General features: G+C 40.0%; 1 protein-coding gene across 7 annotated transcripts in view; it reads right to left on the bottom strand.

Moving 5' to 3' along the window:
- Nucleotides 1-20,308, bottom strand: part of ENOX1 (ecto-NOX disulfide-thiol exchanger 1) — a 365,715-nt gene that overhangs the window by 152,425 nt on the left and 192,982 nt on the right. Inside the window, exon 1 of one of the 7 annotated variants that reach the window (XM_042867021.1) lies at nt 5,132-5,185. The exons of the other annotated variants lie outside the window; for them this stretch is intronic. The gene's annotated coding sequence lies outside the window, so the exon portion shown is untranslated. Of the gene's footprint in view, nt 1-5,131; nt 5,186-20,308 lie in introns of those variants that run through there. 7 annotated transcript variants of the gene reach the window in all.

Genomic DNA, 20,308 nt, shown 5'->3' with positions numbered 1-20,308 from the left:
TATCTCTATGTATCTTCTAAAATACCCTAAATTGCAGTTCAACTGAAACAAATAAGGGGTCTTCTGTCCTTTAGAAATAGAAAAGCAAGTGGATGAGGATACCATTCCTCATACAGCTCTGCAACAAACTTTGGGAATGTCTTTTAAACTGCCTTAGCCTTGACACCCCCAACCCATGAAATGGAGTGACAATACTTCCTTTACTTTGTTAATTTTGCTTAGTCTGGCTGTTCTCTGCTTGTGGGGTATATCCAGCATCACAGGACCATTACCTGTGCCTGCGAATAACACAGGATTGCATTACCTTGAAGAATATTATTTTCTAGAAGCAATTAAGCAAAAGCAAACTAGAACAAACAAACAAGAGATAATGTAGGACATTAGGAAGTATTGCTTTTCAGAAAGGGTGGTCAGGCACTGGAATGGACTGCCCAGGGAGGTGGTGGAGTCACCGACCCTGGGGGTGTTCAAGGAAAGACTGGATGTTGTGTTGAGGGACATGATTTAGTGGGAGCTATTGGGAATAGGTGAACGGTTGGACTGGATGATCTTTTAGGTCTTTTCCAACCTTGGTGATTCTATGATTCTGTATAAATATATACACATATTTAATGGAATCTCTATCTGAATGTGGAGAAAATGGCAAGTTCCCTTTAAAAGAACTTGCAATGAAATTCACACTCTGTCAGGTGTAAATTACAGCCTGTATCTCATCTTGTTCTATCTACAGCCTCTTTCTTAGTCATGCATAGCAGCAGCGTACAAAAATATTTCCCGCATGTGATCAAGCAAGCATGGGCACATAAGATGCAAAGAAAATACGAAACTTTAGAAGAATTGTTTACTGGGATCCTAAAAGAAAATGGAAAGTTTGTAATCACACCCTTTCTCAATCAGATAATTGATTTACAGTAAGGATGCTTGGGAACGCACTTCTAATAGATCTATACAAGTATTTCCCTGAGGAACTTAAAGGGAATAGAAGTAGCTAGAAAGAAATGGAAAAAAAAAAAAAAAATAGCTCAGGAAAATTACTGTATTCTGTAATCAGAGACACAGTAGATCACTTGAATTAAATTCTCATTGTAATAGAGCTGCTCAATAGAATAACATGGGAGATACGCTTTTCATATTTTTTCCCACTGTTTTTATACAATACCTTCTGAATGCATACACTTCTTGACATCTAATAGATAATTATGGGCAAATATCTGTATGCCATACCAAAATCTGCAGACAGACAGTTTTATCTGTGCTCCTCTTTGAAGTGGTGAACTCCTCCCTGAGTCCCATGGGTTAGTGACATTGCAAAGTGCATCAGTGACACACAGTAAAGCATCACCAGGTTCGGGAAGAGTCACCAGATGGAGCTGTAGCACATTGCTGTGTTAGTGCATATTTCAGGGTGCAAACAAGATTTCAGCCTTTGTAGAAATGCAAAGTTGTGAATCAGTTAAAATGCAATCACAGAATCATAGAATCACATGAGTTGGAATGGAATCTCTGAAGATCACCTAGTCCAAAGCCCCCACAGTGAACAGACACCTACAGATAGATCAGGTGCTCAAAGCCTCATCCAGACTGACCTTGAATGTGTCCAAGGATGGGGCATCAACCACCTCTTTGGGCAACCTCTTCCATGGCCTCACTATCCTTATAAAAACTTTACCTTACGTCCACTCTAAATCTTCTCTTAGTTTGAATCCATTTCCCCTTGTCCTATCAAAAAAAATGTTGTTACTCTTCTTTAGGACAACTGTGGCTGGCAGAAAGGGGTAAACATATTCAGTATAATTACGTACTCAGGAATGCCTGGGCTAGGAGGTTCTCTTTAAGTTGTCAGTTCCCCTTTTCTCAGGAATAGTTTAAAAAGTCTTCATTGATAAGTGACTTACAGACAGATTACCAGTTTGAGAAGTCCTGATGTGTGCCACAGCTCAGAGCAGAAGCAACAATTTCAAGGTGTTTATCAAAGCACTTCCTCAGGTTACTCAAGTTAAAATTTTGCTTGATAAGTGCATGATTCAAATGGACTCATGTGGTTTCCCAGTGACTGAAGAGATGCCATAGCAGCTACAAGTTGACTATAGATTCTCTGAAGAATGTGCAGATAAGCTGCAGATTATTTCATTGTCTCTGCTACAGACCTTGCACTTCCTAGGATAAAGTGATAAAAATTTTACCCTTGGTTTCCTTCTCATCCACATCCGGGCCAGTAAATTACCCTTAGCTAAGGACCATGCATGTTTCTAAGTGGGTTTTATTAGAGGAAAGATCTATATTCTGTCTCAGCTCAGTTATACTAAGATTCATGTATGCAGATCCATCACTGAGAATGGCCTGGCCTCTGTTATCATTAATTGAAGCATATTAAGAGACTTGGCAGAAAAAAAAAATCCAAATTTGAAATGTCAAGAGACAGATCCATCTAGTTTCACATCCTGTTGTTATAATATACCTTAATTACAGTTAATTAGGAGATATTGTTCCTGGTGGAAGAGCATCTGAGGCAGCTTTTGTGGGTGATTAAACACTGAACAGGATCGGATGCATTTGTTGAATGCAGGATCTGTTTATTATGAGTTTACATACATCTCCATCTAGAGTATCGTTTCTGTTGCATAGCAAAACAAAAGAAAGTCACAGGCCAAAAATATTTCCCTTGTTTCATCATGCTTTCAAATTCCCAGCTGTCTTCTTAAATTTTTCTGCTGCTGGCCCCTTAGGACTCTATAGCATGATCCAACTCCCACTGAAGTCAATCAGAGCCTTCTCAGTTTGCTTCAGCTGAGCCACATCAGATCCAAAATGAACAGCAGGTAGGGAAAGGGGCTGATGGAAAACAACAGGTACGTGTATGGACTTCTGGGGAAACACAGTGTGGTTGGACACAATGTCACTGAGGGTTCTGATACCATTTGTAAAAGAGCAATCTTTGATTTGTTGGAGGTGTGTGATTAGCTGGAATCCTTTCCTCGTACGGCATGAAACACCAAAAGTGGAAATCCAGACTGAATGCATGAGCTCAACTTCTGCTAGCATCAATAAGATTTCTGCACACTCATCGATCTGTGACTGCATGTGACCCTGAAATATGTTTTGCTAGGATGCCTCAGATCATTGCTCATGCCTGGAATAGAAATGACAGGATTGGATTTATCACTGAAAAGTAAGCAGTGCATGTCTTCTGCCTGAAGGTTAACCAATTTAGCATTTGTTTAGTAATCTTTTTCCTCACTTAAAGAAGAAGAAAGAAAGAGTAACACTATTGGTTATATTACATAAGAGAGAAAGTCTTGTTTGCTGTAAAATCCGTGCATACTGGATTCCAAAACACTCCTTTACTGTGAATGGCAATAACTATGATAAAACATTTGCTATTTACTCTTTAGTGCAACTAAATTCTTTGGGCAGAGGATATTATTAAAAAAAAAAAAAACACCCCAAACTACTCTTTTTATGCATTTTTTCCATTCTCAGTGATGGATTTTTTCTTTGATATGAGATCCAGCTATTTAACTAGCTCTCACCACTTCTCCCATGAATTGTTTATACAGCAACTTGGCAGCATCATTTGCATATCACAGGAAAGATCCCATTACATGTTCCCAGAGGTGCGGTTTCACCGGCTTTATCACTTTCTGCCACCTATGCATATCCCTGAAGCAGAGTGTCTGGTTAATCCAGAAAGGCATTTCTTGGCTGCCAAAGGTAATTAAACATTAATGGTGCAGCTACAAAACTTTCAGTCACTCAAAACTTATCTCTCCATTGTCTTCTGTAAATACAATACCTAAAAAAGATATTTATCTTTTCATGCAAATTTTCCTGCCATGAGAAGATCACAGAGTATTGCCCTTACTGTATTCTACTCAGCTGTTGTAGGGTTCACCTGAAATAATTAGACAAGGAACAAAGACACAAAAAAAGAAAAGCTGAAAAGAAAGAAAACCTGTAAGCAGTGTAACTGCAAGAGAAGAGCTGAAGACTTGAGTCTGGACATTACGTTTTGCTCTGCAGATGGCTGGTCAAGACTGATGGGGAGAATGGCTCAAACTGAGGGCTACTTTCTTGGTCATGAAAAGATCATGTTTCAATGTGCTCTAGATTATCCTTCACCCATTGCATGAAGCATGAAAAAGTGACAGAGAGATAAGTTCCATCCAGAGGAACTCTTATTCCAAGAACGTTCCCAGCAACACCAAAACCACAGAGGAGCACACAACAGAAAAAAAAGAGAAGCAAGATCCACATAGGCACCACAGTAAAACATCCACAAATTTCTCTGCAAAAAGCATTGTTGATGTCTCCCCTGTAGGCAGACTGGCAGACTTGTGCTTTCAAATAGTCAATCAACATGTATTTGGGAGAAACAAACACTGCAGGTACCAAATCCTGTTACCTTTGACTCTCCCTGTGCAAATCCATCTTGCAGTAAAAGTCTACATCCATGAAATTTCAGAAATGCAAACTCAGTTGGGGTGAAATTTGGAATCTGAAGTGTAGCATAGGCTTACTACCAAAGCCACCTCAGAAAGTACTCCAAGGCAACGGGAGTAATGTCCATCAATATCTGCTCCTGCACCTTCCTCCCTAGCAATCTGACAAACACACAAAATCCCTAATGCCACCAAAGGCTGGAAGGTAGAACAGGGGTTGACACACTGAAAAAACTAACAGGGTATTGAGTCAGCAGCCTTTGAGTCACAAAGTCAACCTCAGTGCACAGTGATTGAAACCTGTTATCCTCCCACAGCCTGGGACTGCGTTATACAGTGTGATTGCTGGCAGTCACAGTGACAGAGCGATAGGCAGTTTAAGCACAGCTGTCCCCTCAGGTCCAGGGACAGCCTGGTTGGCAGTCAGGAAAATGGGAGCTGCTCCTTCTTGTTTAAAAGAGAGCATTTAGTTTTCAAGCCTGTCAGCATGATCCTTTTTGAACACACTGTGTTTACTGACACGCCACCCCGACATTTTGGTTTAGTAGTACAAAGAGGGAAAAAAAAGAAGAAACAAGAGGTAAGGTTATAAAACCAAATATGATATTTTCTGCATTTCTCCCACTGAGTCCTGGAAGCTCAAAACACCGCAGCGCTGTGTCAGTGCATGAAAACCAAAAAATGGAACTGACCTGGGCTTCATGGTTCAAGTGTGCAGTGGCAGGGATCCCGGTACTACTTCCAAATTCAACACTCGAATAAACACAGTTGTAGTTTCCTGAAGTGGATGCTTTTAATGCAATCTGAAAGGGGTGAGAGAGAGGGCATGCTCCTGAAGCCTATATTTCTTAGGCAGAAACAACTCTGCCTGGAGAAAGCCAGCTTGTGATGGTTTGCTATTAAGACCGTATGGTAGACAGAGAGCGTCTTTGAGTTCACATACTTAACGCTCAGTGGTGTGTCTGCAGAATGGCAGGAAATAAACAGAGTGAGGTGGGGTTAACCAGAGACCTGCTGGCTAAGACCTACATGCCTAGGAGCAGGAGGAGGGGAGCTGTGAGGTCAGGTGCTGTTTAGTTATTAGGAATCAGCCACAGAACTGCCAGGCACAGCAATATCTGTCACAACCTGTACCTCTTCCTATCAACATTCCACCACTTCTCCAATCCGTTTCCCATTTCATCCCAATTCCCTGTCAGGAAAGAGAAGTGCTGTTCAAGGAGGGAGCAAAGGAGGCATGGGGCAGAATGTGAGCCACCCAGTCCGGATGTGAGGACAGCATGAGGGCAGGGAAGGCAGCTCAACATTGCATCTGGAGATACGCAGGGGAAAAAGGAGCAAAGCCAACCTTTAGAAGATCCCATTCAGTAAAAGGATATAGCAAACATTTGCTGGAAGATCTTCATAAGTGCCTACCTTGGCAGAAATCAGATAGTGGGGAATAGTCTGCTAGCAATCCTCTAAATAACTTTCCTCAGAGAAAGAAATGGGGCACTGTTCCTCCAAACGAACTTTGTAACAGAACTACTGAGAACTTTACTGGGAAAAACCCTTTGTAATGAGTAATCATACTATAAGGCATAGTGTATTGTTGCAGTTGCATACATTTGTTGTGTACAGAGTGTTCATAGATGCTAACCTGGCCAATTTCTTAATTCTTGATACTTATTTTATGCTTGTAAAATAAAATGGCATCATACTATCTTAACTGGAAGAGGGAGTACATTTATAAATGGTGTAGAATTACTTGCTAATGCTATTAGATTTTCTGTATCTGCTTGTAGAAGGGGCAGGAGGGCGATGGATGAAGCTTTCCGTGTAAAACCACAAAGAAGAAAACCAGAAAGAAGGCTTTGTTTTTAGCATGTTTAAACTGTTCAAATGACAGGAATTGGTTGCCTTGGAAGCAGATCTGCAGCTGAATGAAACCTTTCACCTGTCCAACATATGAGATATTTACTCTCTGAGGGTGACCAGAGATTGAATAAAGCCAGACATACAATGCAAAAAACAGACCCTGGCTCATCCCCACCATGAATTTCACAAGTCCTCTGGCAGCCAGATTAGATTTGGCCACAGAGAGGGGGAAGTGAGTTCAATAGCAGTACTGGCTGTGAGAAGAAATAAATCACATGTAAGTAACATCTTAACTTTGTATTCATTTCAATAGGGTTCAGTACCCTGCTCAATAAAGCAGCAAACTGTTATAAAGTTCCAATTAGAGAGAGGAGCTCACACACTTTAGATAATTATTTCTCCAATTAATTATTCTTGGCCACTTGTTTCCCCATAAAATTTGCCCAGTGTTTTTGCCTTGTGGAAGTTGTTTGATTTTTTTTTTTTGTTGTTGTTCTTTTTTTTTTTTCCTTTCCTTCTCTTTTGTGTGGGTTGGAATTAATTTATGATAGGACTGAAACTTGGCAGAGATCCAGATACAACAATCTGAAAAATGTTAGTACTAAAATTCAATGATGGGATTCCTGGTTTATTTTATCTCAGAGACTCCCTGAAAATTTTTGTCCGACACAATGGAGCACAGTAGATGCACAGGTGGGTATGTAATCCAGTTCACTCTATTTTTCAGGAAAAAAAGACTTTTGACATTTCAGTTGCTGCAGACATAACCCTGACTACGAACAAAAGCCAGATCCACTATTTAAGAACGTGATGTGTTTTTTGCATAGCTGCTTTCAGCAGAAAATCATGTTTTACAAGAACCTTGACATTTTCGCCCTTTATTATATCCTTTTTTTTTTTTTTTTCATCGGAAAATTCAGATTTCCAAGGCCTTTGGTGTCCTTACTATGGCTAGATATGTTTTATGCTTGCATTCAAGAGATGTTGAAATTGTCTAATTAAGATAAGAAGTAAAAATACAGATTGAAGTCCAAGGTTCTCATCTCCTATACTCTACCACAATAAAGTAAAATATTTGTGCTAACTCTATATGTATGTGTGTGCATGTGTAAACTGAAAAGTTGCAGAGAGTTAACATGCAATACCAAAATATCCTTCCAGTTCGTGCTGCTTCCTTATCACACTCCACTTGGCAATTTCATGAAGATTTTAGCAGTAAATATTGGAACAGATAACATCATTTCCAGGCAGGGCTGCAGGCTTCTGGGTGCTGCACAGAATTGATCTTGCACTTGCAATTAAGATGGAAGCGAGGTATAAACAAAATGGGAAGGGAAGGAAGAGAAGGAGAAGAAGAAGCAATAAGGTCCCTGAATGATGCTGTTGTACAAATCACCTCACTATGGCTAGAAACTAGCTATAGTTGGAGAGGGGGGGTGGCCTCAAGTTGCATCGGGAAAATTCAGGTTGGAGATCAGGAAAAAGTTAGCTGAAAGAGTGGTCAGGCACTGGAACACGCTGCCCTATGGTGGAGTCACCATCTCTAGAGGTGTTCAAGAAATGTGCAGATGTGGCACTGAGGGACATGGTCAGTGAGCAATGTTGGTGATAGTTGGACTGTTGGACTAAATGATCTTAGAGGTCTTTACTAGCCTTAGTGATTTCGAGGTTCTACTACTGTATGAAACTGCGGTAAAACAGGGATTCCTGCCTTCACAGTGGTAACACAATAGATTTTAAGATATTAACTGGTCCTCTGGCACAGCTATGCTGTGCTGCCAGCAGTCGTGTGCCAGCATCATGGGCTGTGCTTATGCCCCTGCCCAATTCCTAGCCTGAGCTGGGTGCCCACCAGAACTGGCTTCCCTGGGCTCTGCCTTCGTTTTCAGTGCCCCTGTGCAAATTACTTCCTCCACGTCTGGTACAGTCACTTCGCCCTCTCATAGAATGCTGTGCTTACACATTCCCAGCAAGTTTGCCAGAGAGATGTTGCTAGGCTCCAAGTGCACCAAGAAGTGCAGAACGTGCCTTCTTCCCTGCCTTCCCATATGCCCGGAGGATCCCCCCTCCTTTCCCACCGTGGTACATCAAGTACCTTCCCTTTCTTTCCAAAAGCTGAGAATCCATCTGTTCGGCAAAGCGCTCCATCTGTAACGGCGACAAGTCCAGTGATGTGCTGCCAACATTTCAACAAAGGGCTCCACTCCACCCGGCCCCCCCCGGGTCTGCAACACAGCCCACGTCCCCGGGTGGGATGCTTGCAGACTAGAGGCGCGTGGAGCTGGCGGGCTCTATGCGTTTGGTTTTCCCATTTCAACAAAATGCTTTCCCATAACCGAGGAAAGAGGCAGCAGCACTTGGCAAACACATTTCTGTTATGTGCCTCCTACCAGAAATAGTCAGACTTGTGTCTGGGAAATAAAAATACCCATCTATTTTATTGAGAGAGTTGCAGTGTTCACCTGGAAAAAAAATAAGGGATGAAGATGGTAAGGAGGGATTTGGATCCCTTTCAGAGACCACTGGGACTGTATCTGCGTCGAGCAAATTAAGAAACGGGCCCTACTTAGAAAGAAGGAAATGATGCCAAGTTTCCCTGCCAGCACAATGCTGGTGAAGGACTGAGCTTTGTGAACAGGACTGCTAAATCTGGGGACAACTGCTCAGAAGGGAACATCACTGCTGCTGTTCACACGTCTGTATCAGATCTGAACGCACTGTACACTGTATGAATACATCTATGGATGAATGTGTACAAGTATATACACACATGTATGCATATACAGGTATCAGACAAGACTTGATTTACAAACCTTGGCTATTGCTTCTGCTTCACGCACTATTCTGTCTCAGGCATTTTAAACACCCAGGCTTGATAGTTTTCCACATGTGATTTAAATAGAAGTTGCTGCACGCAGGCCTGGATGCTTTGGATGTGTTTTGGATCATCTCCTTCTTCTGTCGCTGTTTATCAGCCACACAGCTTTAGGTTTACAGCAAGTTGAAAATGCATCCGAATGGCTGGCTCTTAAATTACATTAAGCTCCCAAAGTTTTCCAAGGTGAAAGTATAACATTATTTGCATTCACCCTCAGAAATTTTTTAGATCTTCTTAAAAAAAATATATCAGGACAGCTCCTTTCATTGGAACACATAACGTATACCACTGCAACTCTTTCATCTTCATGTGCTTTTTAAATTGTACATAAGAAAATAAGAACATGGACTCAACTGTTCAGTATATTCTTTGTGAAAGTAGTTTGCATTAAGCAGCTTCAGAGAGGAAAAAAAACACATTTAAAGCAAATGAGTTTTATTCTTTTTTGAACAATAAAGAAAAGGAGATTAATGTCAGTGGTTGCTATCACATAGTTTAAATTGATAGCACTAATTTGTAATACATGGGCAAATTACCATTCCAAGTAATCTGTATTTACATGTCAGGAAGCTATTAAAATATTTTCTGTGTTTGTCTACTTTAGCAGCCATGAAGACAGCAAGGTGTCAAGCCTCTCGCCTAAAAGCACAAACAGTGCCAACATGTCTGTCTTATAACGAGCTCTTTCAGGGAGAAATACCGATCCTTATCTAGCAAAGCACCACAGCACATTTTGGAGCTCACCCATGTATAGCAAAACACTTTGAAGTATGTTTATGTTTAAAGCATTTGTTGAACAGGCAGAGAATAAGCATGTTCTTGGCTGCCCTGATGAACTGGAGGCTGTCTTAGGCTCCCACAAGGCAACCCAAAATGCTCTGTATGGCACAGAACTGGCTCCAGAGCCCTGACTACACTGCAAGGGAGCTCTAAAAAAGTGCTCTATGAAAGAGAACAATTAGAGCCCTCATCCAAACATCAACAGAAATGTTTCCTCCAAGCCAAGCAAGACAAAGTCTTCATAATCAAATGAGGTGACATGGCCCAGGAAGGCTGGAGCACCACTGACCCAAGAAACAAGCCCCAGAAATCACATCAGCTAAATCAATAAGGCAGGACAGCACGGGTAGAAAGCAAGCAGCGTGATTACCTAACCACCAGACCAGCATCCCTCCTGGTTTAGAAATAAGCATGCAAATCATAATTAAAGTAATACATATGTTCGTCATGATTCCTTCCAGGCAAGGAATTGCATTTTGCAAAGAATTTTCCAAGCTACTTGTCGCAATGGAGGCAAGATGAAACAATGAAGGTGCTGCAGTGTGCTTGTCACTCACAAGAACATTTTGCTCTTCCAAATGCGTATTAGTTAATTGCCTTCTTATTTTTTCTATTTTCTTCAAAATCTCTTAAAAACCCAGTGTCTGGCCCATTTTCACTTAGTTTTCATCTTGGCAAAGTATCTGCCTAGTCTTCTCCATACCCTTCACTCCCAAACTTACTGCATGGCACATAAAGCCATTCGTTTGCCCAAGCTGGGTCCTTTTTAATCTGAACAGCTCTCATCTCCTGAAAAGCATGCAAGAAAGAATGCAATGTTATATACAAAAAGCCATTTCACCTTTCCTTTTGGAAAGAAAAGCTCCTGCCTTCAATAATGTAAGAGTGAGCAGGAACAGAAAACCATCAGCTTTGGCTTGAAAGCAGAAGGGTCATCTTGGACTATAACTGTGGCAGTAAGTTTGTGACTGGGATGTTTTATACCATACCACGACTTTCTGTGTTTCTAGTCGTGTGAGGAGACAGCCACCATATTCTTTGGAACATTTTGCCCAAATAAGCTGTGGATGACCCATCCCTCAAGGCATTTAAGGCCAGCTTGGATGGGGTCCTGGGCAGCCTGATCTGGTGGGTGCTACTGCCTATGGCAGGGAGTTGCAACTGGGTATCCTTGAAGTTCCCTTCCCACCTAAACCACCTATGATTCTACGATTCTATGACTGTGCCTGGCTGCCATATGGCTGGCTGCCATATGACCAGTGCAAAGCTGGAAGCCACACAGTTCAGTACAACAGTTGAGCTGTGTTCCTTCTAGCACTCAAGCTTTTACTATTTGGCCACTTTAGAGTGTGACTGTGCAGTGTCTCCATGAATCTTCTTGTGGTTCTCCATGTATGCTATCCCCCTCCACATGGATGAAATCCTGTGACCTAGCCAAGATTTTCTGCTGGAGTCCCACTGCAACATCGCCCTTTGAAACACTGAGGAGGGAAAATGACATCCAAATACGTGAGTAGAACTATCTTGCAATAAAACCCTGTGGGGATCATGCTGGTATGATTCCTTAAGCTGACCACAAGCCTGCAAACAGAGAACCTAATTGCTGCTGATAAGAGTCAATAGCATGAGAAATTTTCTCAGTGTGAGCTCTACTCCAGCAATAAGTGTCAAACTTCTCTCCTCCCTTCCTCTCACTGTGAAAAGACCTATCCCCCAAAGGATGGATCTGTTTCTAAGAGCACACATTAGCACAGAAGCCAACTCTGCATGCAATTAAAATGCTGGCTGCAGCACAATTTCATCTCCAGCACACACCTGAAGGACCCATCAGTCTTTTTTTTTTTTTTTTGTCCTTGAATACCCTGTCACTCTGCTTTCAGTCAAGCCTACATAATCTGTCTCCTAATAAATACCTATATGTGCGTGTGCTTTCGCACGTAACTAGCAGCGCAATCAACCAGCTGACCAGCAAACAGTACATTTATACTCAACCTTCAGCTTGCTGGCCACCTTATTTAAGTAATCTTTCTTTAAATATTTTCTTCAGATTCCTTCAAAGTTGCTTACATCTCCAACTCTGTGCACAGCTGCTTCTTCACAAGGCAATTTTGTTGCTCAGTTAACTTTCACATTAATCAGGTGAATGTCTCTTTCTAACATATCCAACAATTGCTCATCAGGACTCCAACACTGTTGAAAAATAATTAAAAACCTGTTTCCAATAAACAAGGTAAAAAGGCATTAAGAATGAAATACTGAGTAGGAAATACATTGGAAAGCTGGGGACAAAAAATTCTGATCTGGCATAGGCTGGGCAGAATTAGTTGAACACCAAATTAATTGCTAGTGGCATCAGGCAAAGAGTAAAAAGAAAGTTATAAATATTCACTTCAAATTAACAATGAATTTATTGTGTCTGAACACAAGCTCCTTTTATGTTTGCTTCCTACAAATAGTCATGCAAAGGAAATGTGAAGCTTGTACACTCTGCGATTTGCTTCCAGAATAGGAGGTATAATTGATGTGGGATTTACACAGCTTGACAAAGCAAGGGAAGCTGGGCTCCCAGAATTCTTTGGAGCCAGCACATAAAGATAATTAAACCAGTTCCAGTGATGGAATAGGCTCCCAACATTTTCCTTAGCTAGCACTGTGTGCTACCTAATTATAATTTGCCAGCAATGGAGGTGCTGAGAGCAATCTGCCATCAGGCAATTCAAAGAAAAAATAAACAAGAGACAATACCTCCATAAGAAGAACAAAAAGCTGAATTTCTCAAGTAAATGATTCACGTTTCTTTAATTGTGACGTGCAGAGTGGAATGGCACAGTGATATCTTGGTATGTCACTTCTCCCCTCCCAGTGAACCATGTGGTGGCACTGAGAAGATGCAACACTTTCCCCCGCCTGCATCAGAGGAGAACTGGAGACAATGTAAAGTTCAGCCGGTAAGTGAAGCCCTTTTAAATCAGTGCCAGGTCACTCACCCTATCTCCAAGTCAGTCACAGACAGTAGAATCAACACAGCAATAATGAGCACATATATTGTACAAATCTTCTCTGCAGGTTTAGTTAAGGTGATATCTATTAATCTACTGCTCCACTTAATTAAATATGGTTAAAATTGTGCTTAAAGCATTATTATATATCTCGTTAGTACTATTACAATCTCTAACTCCCCATCTTGTATCAATCACAAATTTGCTGTGTGTAATATTGCTGCGTGTGGCAGCGTAATTTCTTGTTATGAGGTGTTCATCTCTAACAAGCCAAGGTGTGCTAAGTGCTACCAACCTTACATAGGTCAGCCTCTCGTAAAATGTGGCCCCATATTGAAGCAATCACCTCCTCAAAGCCACAGCGTTATACCCAAAATGAACCCCATAGCATGCAAGAGAAGGTATACATGTATGTCACTTTGAAAGTAATACTTCCTATTTATTTCCATGGAAACTACTACATATACAAGGAGCACTATTTGACAGATCAAATTCTCAGCTACTAAGCAGTTCTTTTCAACATAGTCACCACCATGAGCTATGCATTTTTTGCCATTAACAAGCAAGAGTCCGCATGCCATCCTCATAAAAATCTGCACCAATGGTAGTGAACCACTGTCACTGCTGCCAGTGTCAAAATGCACCACCTACCACCTTACTGCGCTCACATCCACCATTCTCCATAAACATGCAGCAAGTGTTGATGTCAATGGGTGTCATTTTTTCTGTATGGATGAATTTAGTGATACTCTGTTGCTTCATACGTACTTCCACGTCAAACATCATTCTGTCAGACTGCCCCTTTGCTGTCATCTGTCACACAGCAACAAAGTGTAATGGAATACCAGTGGGAAGGTTCAACCTCTATGGCCTACCACCAACAACCACCTCTGACATTGTGGGTTGACATAATAAAACAGGAGGCGATACTTTCGGAGAAGCTCTCATAAATATTTTGCATACATACAGTCTCAGAAGGGTATTCCTGAAGAATGATCACAAACAGAAAGGGTGTGCTGAGGAGACATTGTCACCCTGCAATGCAGCTGGTGAACAAGCAGTGGAAAGAATTTAATTCTACAGAAAAGCAATGAGCAGACAACACACAGATGATCGTCAGACCCTCAGGGTTAGCAAACAGAAAAAAAGAGGGGAAAAAATAAAATCCATCCTCACATCACCTGGAAAAGAAATACAAAATAAAAATAAATAAAGCACCTCTAGAAAACATGTCTCCTGTAAAACACTGGAAAGAAAGAGGAAAGCTGGACAGCCTGTGACTCTTTCTCCCTAAGGACATGTGGATAACTCTAGCCTTTGGAAGGTACAGGTACACATATATGCATATTTTTATTTAAGCAGCCATTCTATGTGCTCACCTTTAAGAAAAAGCAGGAGTGCCTGCATCTCATCTGAAGTTTGCTATTATTATAATAATATAGGGGAAAACTTTCAGAGAGGGACTAAATCCATTGCTTTAGCAAATTCCTCATGTTGTAATTCTGAGTTAGTACCAACCTTCACCAGCTGTAACTTGGAACTTCTTGTGAATGTTGCAATTCTATGCAATCATTACTAAAGGGTTAAAGCACATAGATAGCTTGTATGGCAGACCACTCTAAACGAAACAGTCATTAATTTTTGCTCAACAAGCAGGTTAGACAAAAAGTTGTTGAAATACAATTTAAAGCAGTCCTTGACCAATAGTAAACTGTGTGTGTAACGCATCAACATTATTGCCATGAAATGCTTCATGGAAGAAGACAAATTGCTCCAGTCTCAAAAATTAGAATCTTGGCTGCCCACAGTTAAACTACACAAAACATTTTATTTTGTTAAGCCAAAGCTTTATTCTTCAAAAGCTTTATACCATTGCCAAGTAAGCCAGGGCTCAGAAAGAAAGGAAGAGTGACACTTAACCAGTCTGGTCACAATTATTTCTTTGTCCTTGATAAGCTTAGAATGATCTGTATATGTTTCTGATAAACAGCCCTGCTGACTAAGTAAATAATACTGATGAATCCCATTTGGCTTTCCTGTACATTTGTCTTGCAGGAAACATGAATTTTCACGGGATTATTTTTTTTTTTTCTGTCTCCCCAGGAAGGTGGAACTGCATAAGACACGTCCCATATAAAGAAATTAAATATTAGTTATAAATACAGATGTTTCAACAGGAATCACAGTATGAAGTGGTAAACAGAAATAACTGTGCACAGTATTCACAGTAAACTATTCTGCTTCTGTGCTAGGTTCTATTTCATTTTTCATGGAAGTACACCAACATTTACTCAGTTGGCTCTAACCTTAGAAAAAACAGAAGCTCCCTTTGCAGGTTAATGCTTTTGACTGTCCCTGATTTCCCAGGATATTTTGCATTTACCAGCGGTATTACCAGAGTGTCTCTCATGATTGCAGCCCAGTTGAATGTATTGAATTAAAGATGTTTCAGCTCTTCTTTTCTTTTTCTCTTAATCACTCATATCTGTGCTATTTTCAGACTTCTACTACAGAGCAGATCTATCACAGTCCATATAAAACCCGCAACGTTCAAATTCCGTTTGAACACATTCCATATTCACATCCCACCTTTTCCTATAATGTACTATAAAACACATTATATGTTGGATAAAAAGTTCTTCTCCCACATTATATAAAATTCTGACACAAAGTTTGCTTCACCAGACTTCACTGGGCCAAAATTATAGACCAAAATCAAAACTTTTTGTTTAATGGAAAATTTCACTTGATTAGGTATCACATGTTGATGTTGTTTAAAAGATTACAAATGGTCTAGCCTGATTTTTTTTTTTTTTTAATTCAAATGGAAATGTATACCTATAGAATTTGAAAATTAAAACTCTGATATTTCACTAAAAATAGTGAAAACATTGATACCTTTCAAACAGCAACACTTAATTGTCAGCTTTTGAAGAATTGTAAAAAGTCTTGACTTTAAGAGATTGCCAAAGAAAATTTTCTGCAGCTAAGGCTTTGCAAAAGCATGCTGTGCAAAAGGCTTATCTCCACAAAGATACAGATTGACAGATGAAGCAAGAAGAGATGCTTATATCTATACAGGAAAGCAGATCTATCTGTGGCAACAATAACTCTTATTACACTAAAGCTTATTTTCAGTGTGAACGCAGACATGCTTTAATATTCCAAATAGCAACAGAATATTTCTATTTGCTTTGTCCACCACAATGAGAACACCACAAATATGTGTAGGTCTCTCTGAAAGTAATGCCTCTATTTATTTCCTTGGAAACTACAACTGATACAAAGAGCATAATGACATTATTTTATAGCAGCAAATTTTCAGCAACAAAACACTGTTTTCTACCATAGCAACCACCACTAGCCAATCCACATTGATGAGCTGATCACTGAGCTCTTCACTGCACGATGTAACAGCCATAGGTGGTCATCTGGAACATGACTTGTCTTTCATTTCACTGTCACCACTACTGAAATGTACCACCCGTCACTTCACTGTGCTCACATTCACTGTTTGGTCATAAACATTCATCAAGCATCAATAAATATCAATGGGTGCCATTTGTTTTTCATGGAAGAATTCAATGACACACCTTTTCTTCAAACACACTTCAGATCACCACTTCAGATTCCACATCAGACACCATTCTGTCAGACTGCCTCTCAGCTGCCATCTGTCACACAGTAACAAAAAGTAATGGAAAATTTCTGGGAAGGTTCAACCTCTACTGCTATACCACCAACATCTGCTTCTAATGTCTTAGGCCAACATCGTAAAATAGGAGGCATTACTTTCGGAGCGGCCCTTATGTAATATTCACAGAAACAGATAGCTCATAAAAGCAGTGAGCTTTCGACACGTTTTCTGCCTGGTATTATAAACCAAATGTATAAAATGCACAGACCCAGAGAAAAGTTCGTGATTTTTCAGTACACTGGATCCTTTCTTTAACAGCCTTTCCAGTTCTCATTTGTGCAAGGAAAGGAGAGCAAAGCCAGTAGTCTCTGAAAACACATTGAAAAGTTCAACTTTGATTTAAAAGTTGTATGAAAACAACAGAGTACCTAAAATGAACAGCATTTACAGAAGCACAAAAGAAAGGAGGCTGGAAGGCACCACTGGCAGTCATCTGGTACAATCCCTCACTGGAAGAGACCACCTGAGTGCTCAAGACTACCAGATTTTGAATTCCTGTAAACAGAGTTCACAGCTTCTTTGCACAACCTGCTCCAGTGTTTGAACTCCTCGCTGCAATTTGTTTTTACCCTCTATCCAGCTGGGATTTCCCACACTGCAAGATAAGTTCATTCATTCTCCCACCATTTTCCTCCCCTAGGAAATGTCTGGTTTCATTTTCTTATAGCATTCTGATCTTTCTTTGGGTTTTTTTTTCCTAAGGCCAAATAGACACAGTTGCCTCAGTTTCTTCTTGTATATCATATCTTCCATCAATACTTAAGAAACCCAAAAAATGCTTATTCTAAAGGCAGAACACATTATATACAGTCGCTGCTCAAACTCCAGCCAAGCTGACAGATTATCATCTATTTCAAAGGACTTCTGTCTGTTGCCTTATTTTCTATATGTACTTGAATGAATAATAAGGATGGTGTGAAGAGGGGAAAGATTAATTATATGCTAGACCTGTTTAGTTTGGATGTCTTTTTCTGTTTAAAGATTTTTCATCAAAATTCATTATTGAACCTGAAGTGTTTCGGTTCTTGTTGTACCAGAGGTTGCACATCAATGGCTTCAGAAAAAAAATATCTGAATGTCCTGATACATAATTTGGTTTAACATGAACCAATATGTTATAACTATATATTCTACTGCAGGAGTGGAAAGTTTTATATTTAATTTGCTAAATCTTTTGTTCTTTCCTGGTTGCGGCAGCCAGCTACCAAAGTACATTGTGTACAAATAGCACTGTGGGAGAATACACTGCCACACTGCTGGCAAAATGCTGGTTATCGAATTTTTATTAAAGTTCTAACATTTAGATATATCTTAACTTCCAGCTTTCAGCACTGGAATTCATCTGTATCTCCATGTATCTTTATTCTTTGGACATTGCATGATTTCCCTTGACAATATAAGGAAAAGGATGCTGTTTATACACACTTCAGATCCAGAAATTGATTCACTTTCCCAATAGAAACATGAACTAATAGGATGGTGAAATTGTGAATCACATATTCTGTGGCTTTGAGGTAAGCTGATAAAGTCATAAAATGAAGCTCCCTGGAGAGATTGAAACCCAGCAGGGCATATTAGAGCATATTTTCTGAACAGTTTCTCATTTTTTGTCCAACACAGTATGTGTGTTGATTCAAACTTAGAATAATATGATCACTTCCAACATCATCACTTACTGATTTGAAAACTTACAAAAAAAAAAAAAAAAAAAGAAAAAAGAAAAAAAAAAAAAAGGAGTAAATCACCAAATAGGATATTTCTCCAGAAATAACAACAAAAAAAAACTTCCACCACCAGGCAAAGAACATTTCATTGTTCTCATTCCCTGGAAGCAAAAAGTACACTAGCCATTAGATGTGAAGTGGCTCGAAGTCATTAGTATTTCCCTTTTTCAATAACTCTTTTCCCCAGCACTTTAAGGGCAGTCAGCCAGCAACATTTGCTGTGTGTGACAGACATCTGCAAAAAAAAATGCGAGCTCATACAAAATTCCAGCTTTCTGACAACTCAAGCTAAATTACTAACTTTAAGTTTCAATATATGCTTGCTGCTGTATGCAGCAGAGAAAGTACCAATAACGACAGTCCTCTGTTGTAGACATACTAACAGACACAACTAAAACAAGCTACTGCTGAAGTAGGACATTTTCTTCTGCTGACTTCTGTACTTCTTTCACTAATTATTCCTTGAGCTTGCTGCACCTTCTGCAATACTGCGATGGAGAGAAAATTTGACTAGTGAAAGTATTTTAAGGTCTTCTGTAAAAAGTAGGGGGTTCTTCTGTAGACAATTCTGGTCTGGTTAGATAGAATGAGGGATTGACAGTTGATGGGTTGACAGTTGGACTGGATGATCTTAGTAGTCTTTTTTAACCTTTAATGGTGCCAGGATTCTGCAATTCTATAAAAAGTACATTTATTTGACTTTTATGAAATAAATGGTCTGGCACTTGAGGCATGGAATATAACCATGTAAAAAGGCACATCGAGCTCTGTAGCACCTTTTCTGGATGATTTGGATGAGAAAATCCCATAAACATTCAGATCAAAAGCAAAATATGACCTTGAAAGTAAAGAAAAATCTGAATGTGATTTCTCAGGAAAAGGTCTTCCAAACAAAAAGAAAGGTCACAGAAGAAAGACTAACTCCTTAACTCTTTAAAAGCTTTTAAGACCTTTCTCAGTTATTAGCTCATGACCTTAAAATCTGTTTGAAACAACTAGCTTCATAGGAAAGACCCTATGTGCAGACAGAAAGTGCAAGCTGGCACAAAGAGAGCACACTGCAGTAAGGGAGAGAAGAGAGTGTGCCAGGAGAGATTGCTTATCAGAGAGCCAACATGAATCAGAACGTTGGCACTAGATGATATAAAACAAAACAAGCATGCAGAAGTAGATTAGTAAGTTAAAAGTTCAGAGATTAGAGCAGAAACTCTCCAAGCAAATGAGGTCACTCATACTGGAGCTATGGAGGGAGGATTCCACCTTCTGTGGGAGTTCAGCTGAAAGACAGAGTGAGAAGAAACGCCAAATGGGATGTAAGAGTGATGACATAGGGAGGACATGGCCATAAATGCAAAGGGAGGAGAAAGGGTCAATGAGATTGGAGTAAAATGAAAGTGAAGTGCTTCTGAATGTTGTTACAGTTATTATATAAATTACATTATTATTTACCACTCGTAGAGCCATTTCAAAAACAACTGCATTATTGAAATCAATATAAAACTGCTAAGGTGCTCCACAAACACAAGCTTGGTTAATGTACTTGCCCTGCAATGCTTACCATCAAACTGAGCTTGGTAAATCTCATCCATTCAGCCATAAATAACTGCCCAAACCTCTGCCAGATTGGCACTATTTCCAAATTTCAGCTATATTTACACACCCACAGTTAGCAGCTGACAAGTCATATATGAGGAAAATTGCCTCCCTCTGAAAAAGAGCTCCTGTCAGAGCTGCTGTGTTTCACATGGAAATAATTCAAAGGAGTTGTCATGAAAGAGCAGCTATACTCAGAATAGTTACCATGACAGGCATTTTTACTCAACAGACATATTCCAGTACTTTTGCAGTACTTTTGTTCAGCTACTGAGTTAAGTACCAGAGACAAGTTTCCTTCCTTCCTTCCTTCCTTCCTTCCTTCCTTCCTTCCTTCCTTC

Source organism: Lagopus leucura, unplaced genomic scaffold (assembly GCF_019238085.1).
Source record: "Lagopus leucura isolate 7727_CA_CO unplaced genomic scaffold, USGS_WTPT01 Super-Scaffold_100001, whole genome shotgun sequence".
Taxonomy (NCBI): Eukaryota; Metazoa; Chordata; class Aves; order Galliformes; family Phasianidae; genus Lagopus; species Lagopus leucura.
The sequence above is the reverse complement of the archived record's forward strand: the minus strand, read 5'-3'. Positions and strand labels throughout refer to the sequence as shown.